Source organism: Coturnix japonica, chromosome 5, assembly GCF_054131305.1.
Source record: "Coturnix japonica strain WE chromosome 5, WE-NBRP24, whole genome shotgun sequence".
NCBI lineage: Eukaryota > Metazoa > Chordata > Aves > Galliformes > Phasianidae > Coturnix > Coturnix japonica.
Window position 1 is genome coordinate 44,395,612 of NC_140667.1, and position 6,431 is coordinate 44,402,042.

Consider the following 6,431-nt stretch of genomic DNA (forward strand, 5'->3'; position numbering starts at 1 on the left):
CTCTATTTTCAAGTAGAAAAATGATGGCTTTTATCCTCATCAGAATCATCAGCTCATCAGCACAGAAAAATCTGGGTAAATTAATAATAATGGAACAGCTTCTTTTTTTTTTTTTTTTTTTAAGTTAATGACATCCATCAGCATAAGATAATGGAAAACTGATCTTTCTAAACCAAGAGATTTGCTGACAGAGGAAGGTGTTAAAGCAAGAAATCCAAAAGCAGAGTTAATGAAGGTATTCAACATAATCTTGTGCAACATCATTATTAGCAGACTCAAATGGCACCAGAAATGAAAAAAATATCATACAGTTGCTTAAAGCTGGCTGGCAGAAATCCTGTATTATTGATAATGATAAATCTCTGTAGGGCACTTATACTTCTACTGATGTTTCTCATACACTTACAGGACACTGAGAGGGGAAAAAGCCCTGTTACCAGTGTATCTGTGGAAAGGCATGAAGACTGATATCTAGACTGTTGTGCTTATTTGTTTGTTTTAAATATATTTTTCTTACAAATAGGGCCAGAATAAATTATTTTCGCTTATGGTGACCGCAGGTTAAAAATAAAAAAGGAAGAAACTCCTGTCTATATAATGGTAAAAGACTTGGGAGAGACTGTAAAATTAAGTCTTAACAGACAAATTCACCCCTTTTTAATGTATTATTATGAGATGGCTAAGAAAAAAAAAGGGAAATATTACAGCTTCTCTTCAGTAAGGGTAAGAAAGAGGTCTAGTTCTATTTCAAAGGTGGATTCCTGTCTACTTCTGACAGCTGATGGGGAAAACAACACATTGGAGAAGAGTTTGAAAAACACATGAGTTCAGATACTGGGAAACTTAGCATAAAGGTCTGGTTTTATACCTTTTCAAATAAAGGACCAGAAATAACTGTACTACAGACTAAAGACATCTATACAAAAAGCAAAACTTCAATGACGGCTTTTCCAGCATAGAAAACAAACTCCAGTGCTTAGAATACACAAATACTCCAAATAAACAATAAGGACGGTGAGAAGTCAGACATCAGAGAAACTTCCTAAAGATTCTAGTAAATACCGTCATTTCTCCAATGGTCAGAACTTCTCAAAATGACAGAAGTCTGTTAAAAATATTCTGAAGGCCAACTGGCGCAACATCAAAGCTCAGTGAGACTGTGCAAGACCCTGTCAGGCTGTGTTTTAAATAGTTCTGAATATGCGGACTTCCCAACAACCAATTGGAACTTTCCTTGTTGTATTTTAGATCTTTTGTTGCTCATCTTTGCTGTTTACTGTTGAGAAGAATTCCAGCTTCATATTTTCTACCACCTGCTACACAGTTCAATATTGCCACTATCTCCCCTCTGCTTTCTCCAGGCTGGGAAAACCCACCTCTCTCAGCCTGTGTGTGCATCAATTGCTTCAGCTTTCTGATAATTTCAGTGATTCTGCTTTGGAACCCTTTCAACCTGTCTGAGAGGGTAGAGGTGGGTTGAAATAGAAACATTACTCTAGAAGTAGACTCAAAAATGCTAAATAGAAAATAACTGCATCCCTTAAACTGCCAGCTATGCTCATACTAACTACCCAGTATGCCGCAAGATCTTTTCTTGCTTATCTTTCCAATTTAGCTACAAGAAATAGAAGATTGTATCAAAAGACCTGCTAAGCCAAGGTAAACAATATCCACTACTTTTCCTTATCCCCTCAGACTGCTGCCATTTTATAAGAGTAGGCAACCCAAATGATCAGAAGTTACTTGCCTTTAGTACATCAACACTGATGGCTCCCAAGTACCCCTTCGTGCTTCATGAGTTTCTATAAGGACTTTCATAACATCTCCAGGATTAACATGAGGCTAAACAGCCTGAAGTCTCTGTTCCTGGCTTTTCCCTACTTCTGGGTGAGGAAAGTATACAAAAGCAACTAGTAGTTGTAGTTTATTTTGGGAAATTAATTGATGAGTAAAAACCCCACAGCACTATAAATAATCCATTAGTGTAAGGGCAAGAAACACATCTTTCATCTACAAGAGTAAACACAGAATATTTGGCAAATTACTTTTCCATAAACTGAGCACAGATCTCTACGTGGAAAAGGAAAACTATCAAAAACATAACATCTTGGTTTAGTTCCATGTGAACAATATGTCTTTGATGTCCTAACTCTGTTAGATCAATCTTACCCTTAAACCAGACCAGTCATGCAGAGGTTTGTAACAGAAAAATTAAGGAACGACTGGAGTACAAATCTAAAGACATTACAAGAATCAACATAGCGACAGTTTAAGAAGCCATGTCCAACAGGGCAAAATTAATAATCAAACTGGTAAACCCTAAAGAATGCACTGCTCATACCAAGTTCATGGCACAGATGATTCATTAGCTGAAGGCTCTGTTCTGGTAACAGAGCAATGACAAGTTAATAGCCTGGTATTGGTGCCATTTCTCTTCCTGTTATTCAAAGCAGAATACAGACAACAGCCAGAAAACACAGAATTGTAGGGGTTGGAAGGAACCTCTGGAGATTAAATAGCCCAACTTCTCTGCTAAAGCATGTTCCCTAAAGTAGGCAGCACCAGAAAATACCCAAGTGTATCTGAACATCTTCAGAAAAAGGATATTCCACAACCCCCCTTGGCAGCTCACTTCAACCCTTAAAGTGAAGAAGTTTCTCCTCCTGCCTGTATGCAACTTCCTGTTTCAGTCTGCACCCATTACTCCTTGTTGCATTGCTGTTTACACCACTGAAAAGAATCTGGCCCCATTCATTAGACTCCTGCCCTTTGACATTTTATAAAAAGTGACAAGATGCCCTTCCAGTCTTCTCTAGGCTGATCAGACCTAGGTCTCTCAGCCTTTCCTCATAAGGGAGGTGCTCCAATGGACCCTCATGTTGAACTCTCATGAGACCTCTGTTAAACTTTTTCTAAGTGAGGTCAAAAAGATATCAAAAATGAGAAGATGAGAAATCAGGCAGAGATCACATCTTCTGAAGGGAAAGATAAACAGAACTTTGAGATGAAAGATTTCTCCACACTAACAATTGGTTGCCATGGCTATATAAGCGCATGTTCAAAAACTAGATTGTTATCATCAGTCTGAAGGAAACTGGAAGATACAGCAGAGGTTCAGTAGCCAGAGTTCCACATCCTATACAACACACAATCCCAGCTAGACTACTTGTACACACATACCTAGGTTTTCATGAATATGAAAGGATGGAGTTAACTAATCCAGGAAAAAGAATGATCTTCTCGATCTTATCTTTCTTTAAAATCTCACACAAATTTTGTTAAAACTCAATGGTTTTCTTTCCTTTTCTACATCTCTCCCAGAAGGTAATCAATGCCTACAACGAAGGAAGCCAAACATATTATTGCAGGGACTACTGCTTCACAATTAGAAACAATCGGCAGTCAGATAAAGCAGATGGAGTCACACTTATTGCTAGTGGTAGCAGGAATTAGTCACAGCCAGCCATATAATAAGGTTACAATAGTTAAAGTTCCTATGCTATGCTGGAGCTATAACTCTTGGACTTAATTACTCTCATCGTCAAGTCTTTGCTTTATCTTTAACTTGGGTTTTTTCTGAATGATGGCAACTATATTTGTTTAACTGGCTTTCTGATTTGCAAATGCACATTGCCAGTACATCAAAAGAAACATGGCCAACAGGGTGAAGCAGGCGATTATCCCCTCTCTGCTTTGTTCTCCTGAAACCCAACTGAAGTACTGCACTCATCTCTGGGGGCTGACAAAGACCCATTGGAGCAGGTGAAACCACATCACAGATTAATGCATAGCAATGAAGATTGGTTCAGAAGATTGGTGTGATCAAGAGACAAGATAGCATTAAGTTAATCCATTTGTCAACTTTCAGCATGACATTTAAGCCTCAGGAAAGAAGAAAATACTTCCCTGCCAAGTAGTGTTTCCTCTACCTCCCAGCAAACACTAACATATTTCACAGCTGTCAGAGTCCTAATTAATTCCATGTATTCACAACAACTTGTGCTGGTGGAAAATCCATTACCAGGAGTCTGGCAAAGTGATGCTAGAGGAAGACACACATAATGATGTACAAACCTAACAATAAAATAAAGCAAGAACCAATATAAGGGCATGTAGGAAGTTCTAAAAAACACACAAACTGCCCAGTAATTTATTGTGTGCAATACAAATGCATCAACTAAACTTTCTTTTCACGTAAATCCAGTATGTGTGGATTGACCAAAAATCCATTAGCTCTTAAAATATAAGCAGGCCAACCAGCACAGCACCCCAGTAGAACCATTCCAGTCTTTGTTTTGTCAGACTTTCACTGACAGCGTATAATCACTTGCACAGGACTTAATCCATGCTGCTGTTTAAGCTTATGGGCAATAGCTTCTACCCATCAACTTCTTCAGAGGAGGCAGGCTTCAAGTATGACAAAGAAAATAAATGTCAGGCATCACTGTAGGAATGGATCTACATAATGAGCATTTAACGGAGATGAAAAATAAGGCATTAGACTTCCAGCTCCTTCTGAAGGCAATAATACCATCTTTATTAACACAGTCAAATTATGGTCTGTTTCAGAGAAGCAGAACCAAGAGTCTCATTTACAATGATGTTTCCTTTAATAGTTATGTCACACTCAGGTTTTAAAAAAAAAGACTGATTCACACAGATGGACACTGTCATCCCAATAGTACTACCTGCTACAACCCCCACGGACAGAAAAACGGGGACAGCTGTTTTCTTCATTCACTCTAATATCATTTGCTTGGTATCATACAAGGCAGTTTCAGATGCTGGCTATTCAGTTGAAAGTAGCTTTAGTGCTAAGATAACACTCCAGTATTCAAGTCCATCTATGATTTTCTGTAGAGGTAAGGTTGAGACCAGTTCTATTACTTCCAAAGAGAAATGCCACCCTTCTCACAGAGCTGAAGAAGTATGGTTCTGACTGTATGCTTTATGATACCACACATAACAAACCCAGATTTCAAACAAAATATTGAGTGTGTTTTTCCCCTTATTTCCACAATAAAATATTGATGGAGAAACAATATTAATCTGTAGTCAACCTTCACCTTCTTAGGAGATTCTCAAACATAACTCCTTACAAACACTCAGTAGCTGACACAGCTTCTAAATGCTGACAAGTAAACATCCTTTATGAAACAAAAAAGACACACAAAAAAGCTTTGACTGCCTTTGGAAAGGGCATTTCTACACAAACAAGAAAAAATAAGTTTTAAAATAGCCATATTTTCTTTGAAAAGTCAGAAATACATAAGAGACCAAAAGAAAATAAAAAAGAGTTCTTATTCCAGAAAAATGCAGCTGACCAAAAGGAGTACATACTTCAACCAAAATACATACAAAACAGCTTTCTGAACAGTGATCATACAAAAATCTCTCTGCTGACAAAGAACAGTCCAGATACAGTTTACCTTAAAGTATCAGATTTAACCAAGGGTAAGAAAATAATGCATGAACAAGATACTATAAAGAAGATAGCTAAGTCTCCTCAGTCATGTGTTTTAGTCATTAAGTCTTGGGCAAAACAGGGAAGTTTTACAGGAAGTAAACATACATAGCTGCAGGAAAAAGCTTATTCTAAGATCCTGACCTACATGCACAGACAACATTTGATATCCACAGAAAGCAATGGAAGATCTGAGCATAGCCTCTCCCACCTGCCTGAAAAAGGATGCAAGTTGTTAAGGTACTCCTGCTCAAATACCAGTAACCAAAGCTGGAAATCCCAACCAGAAACAGAGAACTACTATTCTCTTCCAAACCCTGGGATACAAAGACAACCAAACTGCCAGCAGTATAGCTAGAGAGAGAAAAAAAACACGCTTAAAAAAGGGCAACAAACAGCCAGTAAAGCCACTAAGCAAGACTGTCCCCAGAGAAAGCACGTGTAACAGGCCTGAACAACAAATTAATTAATTTTCCTACTATATTCATTTACTCACCATTTGTTGTTTAAGTTAGTGAAGGGAATGCTCAGCTATCCTCTCCTCCAATTTCCTAGCGTAATCCTAAACAAGCTCAAGCTGATTAAATCTTCCACAATTACAAGTTATGACTCTCAGCTGCGGTCTCTTGCAGCCATTCAGACAGTTACCCTCTGGAAAACAAGAAAATGGTGGGATAGGAAAGGAGAAAGTTTCATCATCTGTCTGAGTTAATGCTAGTGCAGCCTTATGCTAAGATACTGAAGATTCCATGTTTTATCTCCTTAAATAGCTACAGACAAAGCCTGGCTCACATTCTTATCATCTCCTCACACCCATGAACCATCCATGATTCTTCACTTGCACAGCTTAGCCCCTCTGAAGCCCTTGAAAGGGGCGAGTGTATTTGTTTCCAGTTTCAGAAGTTAGTGCTGGTAGCCAACTAGCTGCTGGCAGCAAATGCTCCAGCCTCATGAAGAGGGTAGAATT

General features: G+C 38.3%; 1 long non-coding RNA gene across 2 annotated transcripts in view; it reads right to left on the reverse strand.

Moving 5' to 3' along the window:
• The window catches only part of LOC107315221 (uncharacterized), an 83,101-nt gene that overhangs the window by 52,041 nt on the left and 24,629 nt on the right, over positions 1-6,431 (reverse strand). Inside the window, exon 1 of one of the 2 annotated variants that reach the window (XR_014946785.1) lies at positions 5,961-6,115. The exons of the other annotated variant lie outside the window; for it this stretch is intronic. This is a non-coding gene — a long non-coding RNA (uncharacterized LOC107315221). Of the gene's footprint in view, positions 1-5,960; positions 6,116-6,431 lie in introns of those variants that run through there. 2 annotated transcript variants of the gene reach the window in all.